The sequence below is a fragment of the Arvicola amphibius genome, chromosome 14, assembly GCF_903992535.2.
Source record: "Arvicola amphibius chromosome 14, mArvAmp1.2, whole genome shotgun sequence".
NCBI classification, from domain to species: domain Eukaryota; kingdom Metazoa; phylum Chordata; class Mammalia; order Rodentia; family Cricetidae; genus Arvicola; species Arvicola amphibius.
The window spans coordinates 8,222,096-8,243,834 of NC_052060.1; the positions used below are offsets into that span (position 1 = coordinate 8,222,096).

The window sequence follows — 21,739 nt, forward strand, 5'->3', positions numbered from 1 at the left end:
GGTGAGCTGTCACACTCCTGTAAACCCACAACTCACAGGCATGGATCTGTATCAGCAAGTTCCAGGCAACTTGGGCTGCACAATGATTTCCCAGCCATGGCCTACACAGGCAGATGGCACCTTGGATATGGATACAGATGGCATGGCCTGCTCCGTGTATACCCACAAGTCTACAGAAAAACTAGACATATTGCATCCTCAGGGTCATATATTTAGCTTCAGTAGAATGTGGTACACACCCTGTACAGCACGTTCATGAAATCATCATGCAGAGAAAACTAAAGGGAAACACAACTCACTGTAGCTGGAAGCTTTTCTGTGTTCTGCCCGGTCCCATGACTGCTTATAAAGTATACTCTGAGGCTTCATACTAACTATAATTATTCGGCCAATGCCTCAGATTATTACTTGCTAGTTCTTACTTTAACCCATTTCTATTAAGCTGTGTAATGCCACATGGCTATGATTTACCATTAATTCTCTGACATCCCTCTTCTCTGGTGGCTACATGACATCTCCTGGACTCTGTCTTCCTTCTCTCTGTACCTCTGTTAGCATGTGTGCAGCTATATTCTGCCTGACCCTTGGCCAAATCAGCCTCTTTATTAACCAATGGTAGTAAAACATATTCACAGCATACTAGGGTGTCCAACATCACACAACTACATTGTTCCTGGCCTCTCAGGAAATGAGAACATTCAACAAAAGAATGTACTAAAGAAATCTGGAAATGCAAAGCAATCTGCCTCTGTTGTTCTTGAAATGTGAGTAATATTACAAAATGATAACCGCACAGTAGAAATAAAGTCCTTCAAGACACGTTGGGTCATTTTGTGGTGCTTTTACTTCTACTTGTGGGTGTTTTGCCACCACCTACATGCAATTCCCTCAGTGGCCAGATGAGGGCAGTGGTGTCCACCTGGAAAGCTCATTAAAGAGGTTTGTTTGCTGTCAAGTGGGTCTCCTGAGACAGCCAAAAGCATGGGCCATCTCTCCAATCCCTGCCCTTGACTTTGTCCTCCCAGTCATATGTGCTCTGTTAGTAGATTGGATCACCTCCAACCAAAGACAGAAGTTTTTTGAGACCTGTAGGGACAGGCACATGAAGTAGGCATGCTAATTGTCTTAGGTTGACACACATCCATGCAGGGCTCACATAGGTTCAGGACCCAGCCCAGCATCACTGACTGACTGAACGGATTTCTTCACCTCTCATCTAGGTTGACTATGCAGTTTAGGACTGTCTAATCAAATGCAGAATTTGAGAAGACCCTATTGGGGGTAAAGGTGGGGTAAGGAACCCCTCTTGATAGTCTAACCAGGCAATATTATGAGGATCCTTATGACTAGTTGGAGTAAAAGGAGCCTGTATCAGGGCCACATGCCTTCTGTGGAGAGTGTTTCTTTGCAAGACTATAAAAAAGGGGAGAGATGGTAGATGATAGATAGATAGATAGATAGATAGATAGATAGATAGATAGATAGATAGTTGATAGCCCAGTAGTAGGTACCCAGAGACATGGGGTAAAATATTTATTTTATAAACCAGTAGTGTTTAGTTTTACCCTTGGTTGCAGCGAACCCCCCTGCCCAGCAGGGAAGAACGACCACCGAGTAGAGGATTCTTCTCAAATCATGCTTTATTGGAGCCTCTTGGTTAAAGAGAGAGCAGGAAGCGAGGGGCCCCGAGAACTAAACGGCAGCTGCTTATATAGGGAGAGCGGACATGGGTCGTGCCTGTGGGACGTTCTGTCTAGAGCCTTGCCTAATATGGAGTTGTTTATTCGGCCCTGCAGGGGCTCGGCGCCATCTTGTGATGGTGTGGATTTCTACTACTGAGCTATCTACTATCTATCTATCTGTCTGTCTGTCTGTCTGTCTGTCTGTCTACTCTGATTCTTAGCTACACAAGCATGTGGGTTCCTTCTTCTGGAGTGGCCTTAAGTCAATTCAGACACAGGTTTACTTTTCCCACAAGTTCTGTGCCACCATTGTCCTTCATATTTTGTAGGCAGGACATTTTGTAGGTCAAGGGTTTTGTGACTGGGTTGGTTGGCATCTGCTTTTCTTTTTCAATAACCTGCAGAGTACCTTCTCTCACCCAAAAAACTAGTTGGTAGGGATACAGGCTTCCTCTATGACCCAGCTTGATTTCCCCATGTTCCATGTGTGGATATTACTTCAGCAATGGGTCCTGCTGGCAGTTTCTGGAGAGCAGCCCTGTGTCTTAGCAGCAGCCTGGGTGGTTTGGAGATTTTCCTGGGGCACCCTTGGCCAACAACTGAATTGAATGCAGCCCAGTCCTACCACTGGAATCCTTGCCTGGTGAAGGAGACGGCCAGTTGAGACTCCATTACTAGGAGCCACCACGAGTAATGGGGGTGGGGAGGACACATAAAGGGGAGGGCAGTACATGGAAAACAAGCTTTCCCACATAATGTGTTGTTACTAAGACAAAATACCAGATAGGAACATTCAGACCCTGCATCATGCTGACACGACCAGAACCAGGGCTAGGGGTGTCGCTCAAAGATGGTGCTTACTATGCCCTGGGTCTTAGGGTAATTGACAGTGTAGGCGATTTTGTGAGTCCACCCGAGACAGCGAGATTGACAAAGAAGACTCCAAGCTGCAAACTGTTCTAATAATGTTTGAGTTCCTCCATGTCAGCTGGACTTGAACTAGGGAGACTGGCGTCTATGTCAAGACATTAGCTAAGCGTGCGGTGCATGGGGCAAGAAAGCAGCCCACCAGACAGGAAGGACAATTGCCGTGATTCAGATTTGAAACGAGGTTGCTCTGGCCACAAGGCTGAGTACTAACCACTATACGATCACGGCGAGTTCGCTGGACCGTAGGTGCTCAGCGTGGACCAGTTCCTGAGGCTTCCTTTGAACCTGTCTGTCCTGCAGAGTGATTTCTCCAATAAGGCTGCTTTGCGAGTGCAGGCGTCCTTGCCTCAGTTGGGTGGTGAGGGCAGTTGCTAACTGTGAAGTCCGTGTGTCGTGCCACTCTTGGAGGCGCAGTATATCCCCCAAGCACCTGATAGCTCTCCATCGCCCTCCTCTCCTCCGTGGCTGAGCTCCTGCGGTCCAGAGCCTTCCCTAGAGGCTGCTCACCTGCAGAGGCCAAAACCGTCAGTCCCTAGACACCTTACCATACACGGCCTGGCTGCCCGTTTCTGTGATGTATTTTGGTGTTTCCACACCACATGGTTTTCGAAAGAAATCGGTTCTAGGGTATTGTGATTAGGAATTACTTTGCGGTTGCCCTTATTATATGCGTATTTTTAGCAGGTGGTGTAAAGTTTACCCGTTTTATTTAAATCTGGTCCGTTTTCTGTGCTTTGGTGACTTGCTGTTCATATTTTTCCTTTATTAAGAAAGGATTCCCACAATACCCATCCCCAAATAAACCAAAGACAGTAGGAAGGGGTTGTACACAGTTGTCCCCTCTTCACCGCACCTCCCCCCATCAAAAAAGAGTACAAATTGACTTTGCTATTTTCTCTGCCAGATGCCAGGCTACAAATACACAGCATGTGACAGGCTATTTATTTAAGTACAGTATATAGGGTTTTTCGAGGGCTTTGTAAATTTCTGAGAGAATGTAGAAGTGTGCACTTTCCAGTTGCCAAGTCAGCACACAACTTTCCAGCTGGCAAGTCAGCACACAAGTGGTTGTAAATCTGGAAAGTTGTTTGTTAAAAGCCTAAAGGCCATCGTCCCTGGGTGGGCTTGAACCACCAACCTTTCGGTTAACAGCCGAACGCGCTAACCGATTGCGCCACAGAGACGGTGCACAGATCTCTGATGGGTTGCCTTTGTGAGTCAGGCGTCACCGCGGCGGCCACACCTGGGAAACCTTGGGCCCACGACTGAGCATCCGGAGCAGGAGGCCTCAAAGCCAACATGCCCGGCGCCCCGAGTGCCCCGCCGCTATTTCCACAGCTCATGCGAACGTTTTGAACCCGGAGACTCCGGGATGCTAGGACCCCGCCGTCACCCTGGGTTCGGGGCGTCCGGGGACTCCACGCTGGCGGACTCGCGGTCCGGGGGCCCAGCAGGACTCCGTGAAGGACCCAAGTGCGCTTTAGGGTCCGGTCCTTTGCAGACCCCGAGCAGGGACGCGCGACGGCTGGACACCCCAGGTGTGTGCTGGAGCCTCAGCGGGACACGTGTGGGAAAGGCGGCGAGTGCGGTGCCAGTGCTCAGGGAGTCCGGACAGGATGGCGATGGAAGAACTTGACCCGGAGTGGAGAGGGACCGACTGGGGCGAGGGTGGCCTGGGGGTGCGATTGGGAGCTCCGCACCACCACGGGGACCAGAGGAGGAGGAGCCCGGCGGAACCCCAGGGCATATCCGAGAGAAAGGTGCTTTTGAACTGAGCTGATGCTGTGGAAAGCCAGTTTATGTTAAGAAGATAATAAAATGACGAGGGGTGTTTTGGTTTGTTTTGAATGAATCAGAAGAATGACTTTCTACCAGCGGCTTCTGTCTTTCAGCTAGGGGTGTGCTGGTCCCGAGCCCGGGTCTGGTGCATGTTAAGTGCAGGAACCAATTAAGGAAAGTCTGGAGTCTCAAACCAAAATTTGAGACATAGTTTCCTACAAGTGCTCCTGAACTTTAAGACCAAAATCTCCAGACCTGAAGGGATGTTCTCACTAACCCAGGACATAATTTCCTAAAGATGCCAATTCTAAGGCTGATGTCTTTGTTTTTTTTTTTTTTTTTTTTTTTTTTTTTTTTTTTTTTTGACAAGGATGGGCAAAAATAAAGACATTTAAAAAAAAGACAGAAATAGAAACATAAAAGAAAGAAAAAGAACGAAGGGGTACCAAATATGAGGAAATGGCATAGGCCGAGACCACAAACGCAGTCGCAAATTAGTAAAAAATTATGCAGTCGAGTTTCCCAAATTTGGGGAAATCACAGGGGCCAGCACAACACTAGTGCAATTCGGTCACCCTCGTCTGAATAAACCAAAGACGTGTTGAGGGTGCTCACTTAGCTGGGTGAGTGTGCATTACTTTCCCGCAGCCATGACTCAGCCCCACCGGCCCTGTGCTCTGAATACATGGTCAGTTGGCCGCGCATTCTCAAGGACGTCGCGGACGCGCACCCGATGCCTGCGCCCCGCTGCCACCCGCGGATCCGCGCTCCCTTCCACGCCGCACTAAAAATTCCTCGCGTGGCAGCCCCTGCGCGACCTTCATCTACATAGACTGCACCCCCAACCGGCACCCAGGGGTGACATCACACCCATCCCATTCGTCCCTTTGGCTTGGTGGACTTTTTTCCTTGCAGAGAGCTGGATGGAGTGTTGCAGGACCAGAGACAAATCATCTTGAATTTTCTCTAACCCCAAAATATAGCCAACCGATGCTCACCTCCTTGGACTAACATTCTTGTCTCTGCTTTCGGTGTGTACTGGCAGACCCCTATCTTCTGCCAATAGGAAGTCAGAGAAGCCAGGCAGCTAGAGAGCCAGTTCTACAGCAGAGGTCTCCAGCTTCGCTGGAACCTGCCTACCTCATGTCTCCACCACTGCATTTTACAAGGCTCTTGATGTATGGATTTCTCTGTTCTCTTCTACAGAAACACCATGAGACTGACACTATGTCGGGACATGGTATTGGGGTGACCCGAGTCTGTGTTCCTTGTCCATGGGATCCACTTTGCCCTCTCTCGGCCTCCTGCATGTGTGTCGTGCACACACATACAATCAGGCACAAACACACATACATAAAATAAATAAGTACTCTTTTCTGTGTTGTGTATGTGGCGATGGGCAGATGTGTGTGAGCCATGACTCGCATGTGGAAGACACCGGACAGTTTGTGGCAGCCGGATCTCTTTCTGCCATGCCTGCTCCGTGGACCAAGCTCTTGGATGGTCAGGCCTGATGGCAAGTGTCCTTGCCTTTGCCTATAGCCATCTCTATGTCCCTTTTAAATCTCTCCCCCTCTGTCCTTCTCTGCCTCTCTGCATTCTGGCCTCAAGCCCCCATTCCCGCGACAGGGTCTGTCTACATAGTGATGGCAATAAGAGCTTTGTGCCACCGTGCCTGACCTCCTTAAAACCTCTTTAGCCCACGTGCAGACATGATACAGCAATTTAAGGTTTTCAGACGATCGTACCATTTATCATGACATCATACATGCAATTTCTCTTCTACAATGTGTTTGGGTTAAGGCAACACCTCAGCCCCTGGCATCCATATATACAAAAAGAGACCGAGTTCAAATGCAAAAGCAAAGAGTCTTTATTGTGACTTTGAACTTGGGTCCTCTGTCCATCCAGTGCAGAGGTGTAACAGGAGAGACCTCGAGCAGCAGTGGGGCAAGCTATTTATTGTTTTTAGAGCAAGGGGGCTAGGGGTTTTGAAATCTCCAGTTACAGACCTAGGATTGGTGTCTACTTGGGCCACGGGTGCTTGGCTTGAGCTGATTGGTCAGCTATGGCTGAAAGGAAATTGCCATTCTGTGGCGGTTGTTGCATTCTGTCTTTATCAGCAAACTGCACCTGGAACTTGTTTGTCTTAATTCTGATTGGTTTGTTACCAAGTGGGAACATTCTGTGTTTTTGCCAGTAACTAGGGTTGAGGTCAGGGGCCTACATCCTGCTGGTCTCTTCTGCAGCCTGTCATGCCCACAGTCATGTTAAAGACTCTGAATAATTCACTAATAACTGATCAATTTCATCATTACCTTGTGCTAAAGGTCCTGGTAGACCTGTATGGGATCGGATGTGTTTTATATACATGGGATGATTCCTATTCCTCATTATTTCCTGTAATTGTATGAATAACTGTAACAGAAGGGGCCTGCTTGTTGGGGTTTTTGACCCGCCCAATACCCCACAGTCAGCAAGCCCCAAATAAAATCACACAGAGATCTCTATAAGTTATAAAACTGAGTGGCCCATTAGCTCAGTCTTCTTATTAGCTCTTGTAGCTTATATTAACCCATTATTCTCATCTATGTTAGACACATGGCTCGGTACCTTTCTCAGTTGGGTAGATTACATCTTGCTTGGTCTGGGCAGGACTGGCAAGGGAGCTTCCTGCTTTCCAGAATTTTCCTATTTTTATTGCGCCATCTGTCTGGTTTTTCTGCCTATACTTCCTGCCTGGCTATTGGCCAATCAGCATTTATTTAAAATATGATTGAGAGAATAGAGACAATTCTCCCACACCAAATAACAAATTCTGAATCATCAGGAATAAGTTCTATGGTTTCAATATGTAAAACAAGTCTCTCTGCATATTGAAAGTCAGTAACTATATTAAGTGGTTGTGAAAACTTTAATAATACCACAAGAATATATATATATATATATATGAGCATATAATTATAACTTTTGAATAATCTCATAAGGGCTTTGTGCTGCTTTACTTAAATTTCCTGATTTATTTGCATCAGTGTGGAATGTAGGGGCTCCAGATATCAATGCTCCCCATACAATGTGAGAAAGGACTCAACTGATTCTTTATATAAGTGGAAGTCTCTTGCTTTGTTAATCTCTTCCATAAAAAATGCAAGCTCTTTGCCAATCAATGTTCATTTTTTGCCCATAATTTTTCAATTTCATCATTATTGAAAAATACAACAATTTCTGTTGGGTCTATTCCTGTTAATTGAAAAGTCTCAATTTTTCTTTTAGAGTGAACTCAGAAACCTTGTCTACATAGGTCTTTCATTTTTTGTTCCGTTAGTGTGGCTAAAATATCCATTCCAGAATATTTTCTCTCTGCATAAGAATTCCAGTAGGAGAATGGGTAAAAGGTAGAAAAACTAGGATACAATCAAATTCTGGATCCAAACCATCCATGTGTACATTTTGTACTTTTTTCTCTACCAGAGCCAATTCTCTGTCAATTCTAGCTGATAACTTCTTGGACTATTTAGGTCCTTGTCACTTTGTAAGGTTTGAAATTAATTACTTAATTCTTGAGTTGTTAGCCCAGTTGTGAGCCACAGTCAGTCAGTGTCTCCCAGTAAATTCTGAAAGTCATTCCTGATTCCTCAGTCTTGCCCCACGCATTCAAAGCTGCTGTGTGGCATGGGGCCAAGGTGTGGTCATCAAATGTAATCTGTCTTTCCACAGCAACATAATGGCCCTCACCAAGGATTTTATCTTGGGAAATCTTATAATCTCTAACCCTAAACTGATATTCAGTAGCTCGGGCTTATTCTTCTGAGGACCAGATTCCAATGCCACTGTAACTATGTTTTTCCAGCCTTGTGGAATAATTCTGCTTCAAGTGGTCCACGAATTTAACAACTGTTTCACAGAAGGAGAACACATATCATATAAAACTATTGCTTCCTTAAATCTCACATTTCTATAGGATCCCAGCTGACTTCTGGGTAACCTTGGGGATGCCTATCAATCATCATTCTTGAACAGTAACTGGACAAATGAAGGTTGATTTTATAAGAACCTTGGGTAGCTCCTCTCTGATTCCATACAGTGATGGTGTAGTTGGCTCTCCTCTGAACTCCTCTGTGTCTAAACGCTTTTAGTATCAGAAATTTAATAAATTTCTAAGGCTTGTATATTTTGAATAGTAAGCTGTTCTAAGGTTTGCATATTATCAATCACCCATCTACTCTCTGAATCAGGAAATATTTCTAAAGCTTTCATCTTGACAGTCAAAATGGTATTATTCCTCTTAGTAAACATTTGTAAGGCTTGTATATTACCAGTCTCCTCTTCACTGGTAAATATTTCTCAACCCTCTATCTTGTCAGTTAAAACTGTATTATTCTCTAAGAACCATTTAATAACTTGTATAACATCAGTAGTATTTTCTCAGCTAATCTCTACATTTGGAATCATTTTTAAGGATAAGATATGAACTGCCAGACTGATCACAATTATGACTGAGGTCGTATATATCTCAGCTAAGTCGTTTATCTCCTCAGTTTTTCTAGCATCCCGTCCATATTAGCAGTGAGCAGGGCCCTAATTCCCTGCATTGTGAGATTCCCAACCATTGCCCTTGAAAGGTTCTAAGATTGGCCTTTTGACTTTTTTTCCCCAATAGTTTAGTTTACCGTTTAAAGACTCCCAAGTGACTTACCAGGATTTCCGAGCCTCCTTGCATGTGTTGTGACTCCAGCAAGTGGAGTCAATCTTCGGATGCCTGGGTTGTGGGAAAGTATTCAGATGTAGTGACAACGTTTGACCAGCAGGAGGAGCAGATGCGGCTGAGGGTCAGTAAACTGGGCTGAGGCTTCATAGTGGCTGGACCATACCAGCGCTCGAGGGAGGAGAGGATGTTGGGGGGTGGGGGGAGGGGGGAGGGGAGCTGGGGGCGGCAGTGAGGGGAGAAGGCATGCTGAGCGAGGTTCAACTTGTCTCAGCGTTTGCGTGCCCGGAGCAGAACCGCCTCAGGATACCCCGTGGCTGCAAGTGCCCAGAGGCCGGAGCAGACCTGCTTAAAGGGCGGCGGAGCCGGCGGGAATGGGGGAGGAGGGGATGCGAGTGTGCACAGGGATCGCAAACCCGGGGGATGGTTGGGGGGTACTAGGGGCGTGGGCTCCGCGGCAGAGCCACGCACTCTCTCCCCAGCACCTCTCCAAGAGCAACTGTTGGTGTAGGTCAACAAGGCCCCACTGTTAAAGGGCCAGATGATGAAGGAGGGCCAATGTATTAGTTTACCGTTTATTATCAAGCAAAATCCGTGCACAGTAATCACAAGAAAGAATGGGGAATCCGAAAAGAGTCGCCAGCCACCGCGGCTCTCTTCCTCCTTCCAAAAGGGCCGCGCTTGCCTCCGCTCCGCCCTATCATTGAGTCACGTGCTTCCCCATCACACCTCCTTCCTTTGGACCACGCCGCTCCCACCCCCACCACCCCGCACTGACTCGGGACAGAATTCGCCCAACAGTGGCCTGCGTGAACAGACTCGGCTTTTGTTTTCAACCCTCTTAGTGCACACAGCCGCTGGAGGAGACCCGAGGATGAGCTCTCTTTACTTTTGAGAGGTGGAGAAATCCGTGTGTGTATAGTGCACAGGGAGTCCAAGAGAGGGCCTCTGCGAGCTAAAATTTCAGGGAATGTAAGCAACACTCCCCTCTCCCCCCCACCAAAAAAAAAAAAAAAAAAAAAAGCAAGTCTGCTTTTTCTAGAATGGAATCCTCGTAGGGCTAAAAGCCCACCCTGGCTTTTTTCTTTTTGAAGCCACGTGGCGAGTGGAGCGTCTTTCCTGGCGCGCCGCGTGGGTTTTTCATTGGGAGCTAGGCGTGCTCTGGCAAAGGCGAACAAGTGCCAGGACCACGAATCTGAGGGTGTAGCCCCAAGCTCAAAAGCACGTTCTAAGATTAGCAAATGAATTTACTGCTGAATTCCTGCAAGTCTCTGTGGCGCAATCGGTTAGCGCGTTCGGCTGTTAACCGAAAGGTTGGTGGTTCGAGCCCACCCAGGGACGGTGCCTTTTGCCTACTTGGAATCCTCCTTCCAACCATTTATAATCAATTTAGATTTATCAAACACACTCATCTTGAGTGCTTAGATATTGTGGCAGAAGTGTGATGCGATGCAAAGACCCAGATGTACGGAATAACACGCGTTTTGGGGCCATAAGGCTCCAGGGCCACTTGTTTCTCTGCTTCAGAATTCATGCGTGTGCGCTAAGCCTTCAGGTCCTCCGTCGAGTCTGCTCTCATTCCCCTCAGGATATGACTCTGAACAAATTATTCACTTTCCCCAACTGTAGGAAAGGGTTAATAGGAATATTTCATTTACAGATCCATCCAATATTTGATGAGAAAAGCTTGAAAAACATTTGAGCACATAAATCAGTGTTCATTAAATATTGCCCACTAGAGGTATTTTCAGCTGTAGCATTGCTTTCATTATTTACCTCAGTCTTATTCCCCTTCTCTCTTTTGCTTGCTCTCTTTTTAAGGGGTTGTGTGTGTGGGGGGGGGGGATTAAACTTGTTCGCTTACCTTTTTTTTAATTTTCTTTTTTGAGGTGGGGTTTTCACTTTTTATCTTAAGACAGAGCTTTATTCATTGCTAAGCCTGCCCTTAATGTGTAGACCAGGAAGGCCTGATTGTGACCCTTCTACTGGCGTTAAAGGCCTTGCTATGTTTCTCCCTAGTCGTTGAAAAGACAGAAAATGGGGGGAAGGGAACGCTTCTGCGTTGCTGGTGGGAAGGCAAGCTGGTACAGCCCCTTTGGATGTCAGTGTGGCGATTTCTCAGAAAATTAGGAAACAACCTTCCTCAAGACCCAGCAATACCACTTTTGGGTATATATCCAAAGGATGCTCAATCGTGCCACAAGGACATGTGCTCAACTATGTTCATAGCAGCATTGTTTGTCATAGCCAGAACCTGGAAACAACCTAAATGCTCCTCGATCGAAGAATGGATGAGGAAATTGTGGTACATTTACACAATGGAGTACTACACAGCAGAAAAAAATAACGATAGCTTGAATTTTGCAGGAAAATGGATGGAGCTAGAAAACATTATTTTGAGTGAGGTAACCCAGACACAGAAAGACAATTATCACATGTACTCACTCATAGGTAGTTTTTAAACATAAAGCAAAGAAAGCCAACCTACAAAGCACAATCCCCAGAGACCTTAGACAACAACCTTTATATATATATATATATATATATATATATATATATATATATATAGACAGAAAACGCCAGCTAAATGCCTTCGGCTGCTGCCAGGTTAGAGGTGGTCTGGCTACAACAGCTCAGCCAGGCTGTTCTGTTAAAAATAAAAACATTGCTGGGCATGAGAACACACACCTTTAATCCCAGCACTTGGGAGGCAGAGGCAGGAGGGTGTCTGTAATTTCGAGGCCAGCCTGGGCTACATTGTCTGTCTCCAAGGGGAAGAAAAGAAAAATCAGCAGTTGGGAGGCTGAGGCTAGAGGACCAGGGCCAGACTGGGGCTACATAGCACGGCCCTGACTATGTACACATCCCCGACCCCTCCCGCAGTCACTTCTGAGCCGAGGTAGAGCACTGTCCCAGCCACATGTGTGACAAGTGCTACCCCTCTGTCAACTCCAATAGTGACTCCAGTCTTGACCAACTTTCCTTTTTAACCTTGCTCCATCCCTCTCCCCGTCTAGATTAAAAACTGTTAAGATTTCCAACTGGGGAGGCTGACACAGAGACACTATATCTCCAAGGTTAGACAGTTCCACCCTGGGCAAATCAGTAGCACTCTTGTCTCAAAAAGTAAAAAGCGTTCACATCACTGAAGTCAAGGCAAAAAAAAAAAAAAAAAAAAAAAAGTAAAAAGCGTTTGGTGGGGTGGAGGACTTAGCTTCGTGGGAGAGCAGTTACCCAATCAACTTGGAAGCCCTGGGGTCTCCAATGCCCCTAAAAAAGGACCAAACAAAACAAAACAAAACCTCAATAGTAGAGTGTTTGGTCAGGAAGAGAAAAGCAAAGCTACGACATGTTAGATACGCTCCTACAGTTTCTTCATGCTGTATGCTGTGTATGCTGTTTGGTTCTAGTGAACCAAGAAACCAGCATGGTCCAGGGCAGTTTGGTTCAGGCTAGAAGCATCAGCACCGTAGAAAAGATGGATGTCAACTGATCCTTGATTGTTTGTCTCCTCTCCTCTCCCTTCGCAGAAGGTCATACAGTGTCCTGTTTGTAATTTCTTCCTTTCACCCACCATGCAGAGCCCACAGTGAGCCCTTTCATTATAAGAATCTGAATCTCGCTCCCCCTGCCTCATCCTCCCGTCTTTGGGGCCACAAAATCCCACAGCTCAGCCTGTTTGGGCTCTGGGGACCTGGAATTGAGTGCACCCAGGCCGGTGGGAGGTCCCCTCCTTCATTTGACTGCCTGGAGCAAGGTAGGCCTTTGTCTGAGAGCTGCTTGGCCTGCAAGGGGACCTGACAGTCTGCAGGAGGATCCATCATTCTCTGGGGTGAGTGAGGAGTGAGTGCCCGAACCGCGGCAGCTGCCCGGAGAGGGACCACCGACTCTCCACAACTCCCCCTGCCACCAGCACACTTCCTGCTCTTCCTGCAGGGGTTATTCTCCCCGGATACTGCCTCTCTCTTCCTGTCCCTTCCCAGCTTGCACCCAGAATCCTCCCCCCCTCCCCCTGCCTCATCCTCCCGTCTTTGGGGCCACAAAATCCCACAGCTCAGCCTGTTTGGGCTCTGGGGACCTGGAATTGAGTGCACCCAGGCCGGTGGGAGGTCCCCGCCTTCATTTGACTGCCCGGGGCAAGGTAGGCCTTTGTCTGAGAGCTGCTTGGCCTGCAAGGGGACCTGACAGTCTGCCAGAGGATCCATCATTCTTTGGGGTGTCCTGCTCCAGTTCTAAGGCCATCCACCCAAAGGGGTCAGACTCTGGCCTCCAGGCAGGTCTGAGGATTCCTGTGGAGGGGAGCGGGCTCCTTCAGATTGTGCTGCCAGGTTCACTGTGTGGTATTCCATCCCGCCCTGCCCCCACCTTGGCCCTTTTGTCTGGGCTGCTGACCCTGGGCTGCCTGGAATCCCTGATCCTGTGCCCTGACATTCCATCTGAACTGGTGAGTGAATGCGGACCCTGGGGCAACCTGCCCTGGAAGAGAGCACAGACCCCCTACCCCCACTTCCCTCTGCAGGCTTGTGTCGGTTTCTCCCTTCCCTGTGTGTCTCCCAAGCTTTCCCTAGTGTTCTCAGGTGTCCTGCTCCTGTTCTAAGGCCATCCACCCAGAGGAGTCAGACCCTGGCCTCCAGGCAGGTCTGAGGATTCCTGCAAGGGAGTGTGGGCTTCTTCAGATTGTGACGCAAAGAATAGGTCCTCCTCTGGCACTGGGGAGATCCAACCAGTTTCAGTCACAGCAATTATTGGTCTAGGACACCAAACACCTCCGCGCTCCTTTTGAAGGAAGAGATGGGCAGGCACCAATGCAGGAGCTCCTCCAACAACATGAAAGGCAACATGACATCACCACAAGCCAGACATCCCGAAACAACAAGAATTGAACACCCTACCCCAGAAGATATAGAAGAAACCGACATTAAACAGTACTTTATGAAAATAATAGAGGACCTTAAACAGGAGGTAAAAAACTGCCATAAAGAAATGGAGATGACAAACAAAAAGGTAGACGAAATAAATAAATCTCTCAAAGATACCCAAGAAAAACAAGAAAAACAAGAAAAAGCAATCAAACAGGTAAGGGAAACAGTACAAGACCTGATAAATGAAATGGAGGTATTGAAGAAAACACAATCTGAGGGATGACTGGAAATGGAAACTCTGAGTAAACGAACAGAAACTTCAGAGACAAGTATTTCCAACCGAATACAAGAGATGGAAGAAAGAATCTCGGACTCTGAAGATACTATAGAGGAAATAAACTCACAGATTAAAGAACTAAACAAATCTAACAAATTCTTAACACAAAACATTCAGGAAATCTGGGACACCATGAAAAGACCAAACCTAAGAATAATTGGGGTAGAAGAAGGAGAAGAATTACAACTCAAAGGCCCAGAAAACATATTCAACAAAATTATAGAAGAAAACTTCCCCAACCTAAAGAAGGATGTTCCTATGAAGGTACAAGAAGCCTACAGAACACCAAATAGACTGGATCAAAAGAAAGCATCCCCACGCCATATAATAATCAAAACACAAAACATACAGAATAAAGAACAGATATTAAGAGCTGCAAAGGAAAAAGGTCAAGTAACATATAAAGGGAAACCTATCAGAATTACACCTGATTTCTCAATGGAAACCATGAAAGCCAGAAGAGCTTGGATAGATGTGCTACAGACACTTAGGGAACATGGATGCAAGCCTAGACTATTATACCCAGCAAAGCTTGCATTCACCATTGATGGAGAAAACAAGATATTCCAGGACAAAAACAGATTTAAACAATACGCAGCCACAAATCCAGCCTTGCAGAAAGTAATAGAAGGAAAATCACAAACCAAGGAGTCCAACAACGCCGACAATAACTCAGGCATCTAGCGACCCTTCACCAGCACAACTAGAAGAAGGGAAACACACAAACTCTACTACTAAAAATGACTGAAGTTAACAACCACTGGTCATTAATATCACTTAATATCAATGGACTCAATTCACCTATAAAAAGGCACAGGCTAAGAGACTGGATACGAAAACAGAATCCAACATTTTGCTGTTTACAAGAAACACACCTCAACCACAAAGACAGACATCTACTCAGAGTAAAGGGTTGGGAAAAGGTTTATCAAGCAAATGGCCCTAAGAAACAAGCGGGTGTGGCCATACTAATTTCCAACAAAGTTGACTTCAAACTAAAATCAATCAGAAGAGATGGAAAGGGACACTTTATACTCATAACAGGAAAAATCCATCAGAATGAAGTCTCAATCCTGAATATCTATGCCCCTAATATAAAAGCTCCCACTTATGTAAAAGAAACACTTCTAGAACTCAAGGCAGCCATCAAACCACACACACTAATAGTTGGAGACTTCAACACTCCTCTCTCACCAATGGACAGGTCAATCAGACAGAAACCTAACAGAGAATTGAAAGACTTAATGGAGGTAATGAACCAAATGGACTTAACAGACATCTATAGAACATTCCACCCAAATAGGAAAGAATATACCTTCTTCTCTGCGGCTCATGGAACCTTTTCGAAAATTGACCATATACTTGGTAACAAAGCAAACTTCCACAGTTACAAAAAAATATTAGTAACCACCTGTGTCTTATCGGATCACCATGGATTAAAATTAGAATTCAACAACAATGCTACCCCCAGAAAACCCACAAACTCATGGAAACTGAACAGTCAACTACTGACCCACACCTGGGTCAAGGAAGAAATAAAGAAATTAAAGTCTTTCTTGAATTTAATGAAAACAAAGACACAACATACTCAAACCTATGGGACACAATGAAAGCAGTGCTAAGAGGAAAGTTCATAGCACTAGGTGCCCACTTAAAGAAAACGGAGAAAGCGCTCATTGGTGACTTAACAGCACACCTGAAAGCTCTGGAAAAAAAAGAAGCAGACTCACCTAGGAGAAGTAGAAGACTGGAAATAATCAAATTGAGGGCAGAAATCAACAAAATAGAAACACAGAAAACAATCCAAAGAATCAATGAAACAAGAAGCTGGTTCTTGGAGAAAATCAACAAGATTGACAAACCCTTAGCCAAACTAATCAAACGGCAGAGGGAGAACACGCAAATTAACAAGATCAGAAATGAAAAGAGGGACATAACCACAGACACAGAGGAAATTCAGAAAATCATTAGATCTTACTACAAAAGCCTGTATGCCACAAAATTGGAAAATGTAAAAGAAATGGACAGTTTTTTAGATAAATACCATATACCAAAGTTAAACCAGGACCAGGTAAATGCTCTAAATCGTCCTGTTAGTCGCGAAGAATTAGAAACTGTTATCAGAAACCTCCCTACCAAAAAGAGCCCAGGACCAGATGGTTTCAATGCGGAATTCTACCAGAACTTCCAAGAAGACCTAATACCTATACTCCTTAAGGTATTTCATAATATAGAAACACAAGAGTCACTGCCAACCTAAACCACACAAAGACTCAACCAAGAAAGAGAATTACAGGCCAATCTCACTCATGAACATTGACGCAAAAATTCTCAATAAAATACTGGCAAACCGAATCCAAGAACACATTAGAAAAATTATCCATTACGATCAAGCAGGCTTCATCCCAGAGATGCAGGGCTGGTTCAACATACGAAAATCTATTAATGTAATCCATCATATAAACAAACTGAAGGAAAAAAACCATATGGTCATCTCATTAGATGCTGAAAAAGCATTTGACAAAATTCAGCACCCTTTTATGATAAAGGTCTTGGAGAGATTAGGGATACAAGGGTCATTCCTAAATATAATAAAAGCTATTTACAGCAAGCCGACAGCTAACATCAAATTAAACGGAGAGAAACTCAAGGCTATCCCACTAAATTCAGGAACACGACAAGGCTGTCCACTCTCTCCTTATCTCTTCAATATAGTGCTTGAAGTTCTAGCAATAGCAATAAGACAACATAAGGGAATCAAGGGGATTCAATTTGGAAAGGAAGAAGTTAAACTTTCATTATTTGCAGATGATATGATAGTATACATAAGCGACCCCAAAAACTCCACCAAAGAACTCCTACAGCTGATAAACTCCTTCAGTAACGTGGCAGGATACAAGATCAACTCCAAAAAATCAGTCGCCCTCCTATACACAAAGGATAAGGAAGCAGAGAGGGAAATCAGAGAAGTATCACCTTTCACAATAGCCACAAATAGCATAAGATATCTGGGAGTATCGCTAACCAAGGAAGTGAAGGATTTATTTGACAAGAACTTTAAGTCTTTGAAGAAAGAAATTGAAGAGGATACCAGAAAATGGAAGGATCTCCCCTGCTCGTGGATTGGGAGGATCAACATAGTAAAAATGGCAATTCTACCAAAAGCAATCTATAGATTCAATGCAATCCCAATCAAGGTCCCATTAAAATTCTTCACAGAGATTGAGAGGACAATAATCAACTTTATATGGAAAAACAAGAAACCCAGGATAGCCAAAAAAATCTTATACAATAAAGGTTCTTCTGGAGGCATTACCATCCCTGACTTCAAACTCTATTACAAAGCTACAGTATTGAAAACGGCTTGGTATTGGCATAAAAACAGAGAAGTTGACCAATGGAATCGTATAGAAGACCCGGATCTTAAACCACAAACCTATGAACACCTGATTTTTGATAAAGGAGCCAAAAGTACACAATGGAAGAAAGAGGGCATCTTCAACAAATGGTGCTGGCATAACTGGATGTCAACCTGTAGAAGAATGAAAGTAGATCCATATCTATCACCATGCACAAAACTCAAGTCCAAATGGATTAAAGACCTCAATATTAATTTGAACACATTGAGCTTGATAGAGGAGAAAGTGGGAAGTACTCTACAACAAATGGGCACAGGGAACCGTTTCCTATGCATAACCCCAGCTGCACAGACTTTAAGGGCAACATTGAATAAATGGGACCTCCTGAAGTTGAGCAGCTTCTGTAAAGCAAAGGACATTGTCACTAAGACACAAAGGCAGCCTACTGACTGGGAAAAGATCTTCACCAACCCTGCAACTGACAAAGGTCTGATCTCTAAAATATATAAGGAACTCAAGAGACTAGACGGTAAAATGCCAATTAACCCAATTAAAAAATGGGGCGATGAACTGAACAGAGAATTCTCAACAGAAGAAGTTCGAATGGCCAAAAGACACTTAAGGTCATGCTCAACCTCCCTAGCTATCAGGGAAATGCAAATCAAAACAACTTTGAGATATCATCTTACACCTGTCAGATTGGCTAAAATCCAAAACACCAATAATAACCTTTGCTGGAGAGGTTGTGGGGTAAGGGGCACACTCATCCATTGCTGGTGGGAATGCAAACTTGTGCAACCACTTTGGAAAGCAGTGTGGCGGTTTCTCAGGAAATTCGGATCAACCTACCCCAGGACCCAGCAATTCCACTATTGGGAATCTACCCAAGAGATGCCCAATCATACAACAAAAGCATATGCTCATCTATGTTCATAGCAGCATTATTTGTAATAGCCAGATCCTGGAGACAGCCTAGATGCCCTTCAGTGGAAGAATGGATGAAGAAACTGTGGAATATATACATGCTAGAATACTACTCAGCGGTAAAAAACAATGACATCTTGAATTTTGCAGGCAAATGGATGGAAATAGAAAACACTATTCTGAGTGAGGTAACCCAGACCCATAAAGATGAACATGGGATGTACTCACTCATATTCGGTTTCTAGCCATAATTAAAGGACATCGAGCCTATAAATTTGGGATCCTTGAGAAGATAATAAGAAGGTGAACTCCCAAAAAAAGATATAGTAATCCTCCTGGATATTGGAAGTAGACACGATCGCCAGGCAAAATTGGGAACTTGAGGGTTGGGCAAGACTGGGCCAAGGGAAGATAGGGAGAGAAAAGTGTGAAGGGGAGAGCGGGGGAAGCTCGGAGGAATGGGGTGCTTGGGATATAGGAAGGGTGGATATGAGAGCAGGGAAGCATATATCTTAATTTAAGGAGCTACCTGAGGGTTGTCAAGAGACTTGACCCTAGAGGGGTTCCCAGGTTTCCAGGGAGACGCCCCCAGTTAGTTCCTTGGGCAGCTGAGGAGAGGGAGCCTGAAAAGGCCAGTTCCTATAGCCATACTGATGAATTTCTTGCATATCACCATAGAACCTCCACCTGACGATAGATGAAGAAAATGACAGAGCCCCACATTGGAGCACCGGACTGAGCTCCCAAGGTCCTGATGAGGAGCAGAAGGAGAGAGAACATGAGAAAGAAAGTCAGGACCGTGAGGGAACCTCCAGCTGGCGACAGATGGGGAAGGTGACTGAGCCCCACATTGGAGCACTGGACTGAGCTCCCAAGGTCCTGATGAGGAGCAGAAGGAGCGAGAACATGAGGGAGAAAGTCAGGAACGAGAGGGGTGCGTTCACTCATGGAAACGGTGGGACAGAACTAATGGGAGATCACCAACTCCAGTTGGAATGGGACTGATGGATCATGCGACCAAACCCGTCTCTCTGAGTGTGGCCAACAGCGGGGGCTGACTGAGAAGCAAAGGACAATGGCTCTGGGCTCTGATTGTTCTTCATGGACGGGCTCTGTGGGAGCCTTCTCAGCTTGGTCGATCACCTTCCTGGACCTGGGGGGAGTTGGGAGGACCTTGGTCTTAGCATAGAGTGGGGAACCCTGATGGCTCCTTGGCCTTGAGAGGGAGGGAGGGGAGGTATGGGTGGAGGGGAGGGGAGGGAAGGGGGAGAAGGAGGGGAGGGAAGGGGGAGGAGGAGGGGAGGGAGGGGGGAGGAGGAGGGAAGGAGATGGAAATTTTTAAATATAAAAAAAATAAACCATGAGAAAAAAAAAAAAAAGAATCTGAATCTCTTGGCTATCATTCCCAACATGCTTGTGTGCGTGCCAGGAAAGATGTATATTTTCTTGCAGACACCATCAATCTTTTGATACAAATAATTGCCCTTTTTGATACACACCATTTAAACGGTCCTCATCTTGGAGCTTTCACTTATTTTATGTATGAATGGATAATTTAATATCCCGAGGATCAGGGGACAATGTGTCCAGCTAAGGGTCGTCTTAGGGTCTCTAAGGGGCCTGGGTGAAATGAGGGGATGGAGGGAAGCCGTGGGGCTCTGAGAGCTGCTCAGAGCTGCACAGTTTCTCCAGGAAGACTCGGTCGGACCCCAGTTCTCTCACGACTCCAAAACCACTGGCTTGATTCTTCTTTAACGAGTTAGGCATAAATGAGGCGACGTTTTGGAGACATTTGCGGGTTAATTTTATCATGGCTATCATCATTACTACTAATGGTTACTTCGTTGTTTTATTGCTGTGGTTTTTTGCTACTTTTTTCAGACAAGCCTTCACGTAGTTCATGCTGGTTTTAGAACACCTTCTGCCTTCACCTTCTAAGACCAGTTTACTGAAGTTTTAAACAACAGTGGCTTCAATGAAAGCTTAGATGCTCATGATTCTGTTCCCAGATAAGAGGTAGAGATTTTTAGAATTTATGGGAAAAAAAATAAAAGGAAAAGATGAACCGCCCAACGTGGGGCTCGAACCCACGACCCTGAGATTAAGAGTCTCATGCTCTACCGACTGAGCTAGCCGGGCGTTAGGACACAGGCCGACCTTGGGCCTATATAACCTTTCTGCATAATGGCGCAATAATTCTGCTTACTTTTATTTGGCGTTAACAAACTTTGAGAATCCATGACTTGGTGCCTATATTAATAGCTTTTGTCTGAAACTGTACTACTGAGGAACCTGAAGTTCAGAGAGTGGAATACATAGAGCCAGGAGGGCCTGTCTCCTCCGATTCCTTCTGAATGGGGTCACCTGGGAGCTGGGTATCTCGGCGCGTGGGGCTGAGGACCAGCTGACCGAGCGAGGGGACGTGGAGAGCAGTCGGTGCGGGGACCGGGTAGTGGGGAGCGGGCGCGCGGAGACTCGTATTCGGGGAGCCTGAGCTTCCGCTCTGGTGTCTCATTGCGGCTAGGCCTCAGTAATGATGGCTTGGGCGTGCGGGACCCTTACTGCGAAAATAGGTCCTAGTCACTCTTCTTCGGCGGAAGTTTCCTTTTAAACACCAAGATTATGCTGCCCGAGAAACAAGGCCCAGGCCATCTGGTGTAAAATTCACCGAGATACACCGAAGTAGTATTTGCTGCAGAAGCAGGCGAGCGGCTCCCCGCGTTTGGTTTTCCGCCGGGTAGAAGAGGCGCCAACATTCGGGGTCTCGGGAGAACTTTGCCCGTCTGTTGGGGAAGGCGGAAAGAGCCTCCTCTGCAGCCCTGGTTCTTCCCCGGAATTTGGGTTCCTCTTGTAGGATAAGCCGCGTGAAATTAGTGACTCAGTGTTTCCGCAAAGGCAAAATAAGAATTTGGCTAGTTTAAATCGTCAACAAAAGAGCTGCAATGGGACGGTACTACTATATGCCGTGACTCGGATTCGAACCGAGGTTGCTGCGGCCACAACGCAGAGTACTAACCACTATACGATCACGGCGAGCCACCGGATGAGCAGCGGGTTGCGCCGTCGAGATAATGCCCTTTGAACAAGAGTAGCTGCCGGTGAGTTCCAATTTACGGTCTGTGGCTGCAAGGTCAAATGTCTGACTTTGCAACCTTGACGTT

The 21,739-nt window shown here is 45.8% G+C and overlaps 5 non-coding genes across 5 annotated transcripts; 1 reads left to right on the top strand and 4 right to left on the bottom strand.

Annotated features, from left to right (window-relative positions):
* Window positions 1-3,722: 3,722 nt before the first annotated feature.
* On the bottom strand, window positions 3,723-3,796 carry Trnan-guu. The gene has a single exon. It is a non-coding gene; the product is annotated as a tRNA-Asn (tRNA).
* A 1,063-nt stretch (window positions 3,797-4,859) lies between these two features.
* LOC119801547 lies at window positions 4,860-5,022 on the bottom strand. Its single transcript, XR_005283231.1, has one exon. It is a non-coding gene; the product is annotated as a U1 spliceosomal RNA (small nuclear RNA).
* A 5,341-nt stretch (window positions 5,023-10,363) lies between these two features.
* Window positions 10,364-10,437, top strand: Trnan-guu. Its single transcript has one exon. It is a non-coding gene; the product is annotated as a tRNA-Asn (tRNA).
* Window positions 10,438-20,644: 10,207 nt separating this feature from the next.
* Window positions 20,645-20,717, bottom strand: Trnak-cuu. The gene has a single exon. It is a non-coding gene; the product is annotated as a tRNA-Lys (tRNA).
* An 822-nt stretch (window positions 20,718-21,539) lies between these two features.
* Window positions 21,540-21,611, bottom strand: Trnah-gug. Its single transcript has one exon. It is a non-coding gene; the product is annotated as a tRNA-His (tRNA).
* Between the last annotated feature and the right edge of the window lie 128 nt (window positions 21,612-21,739).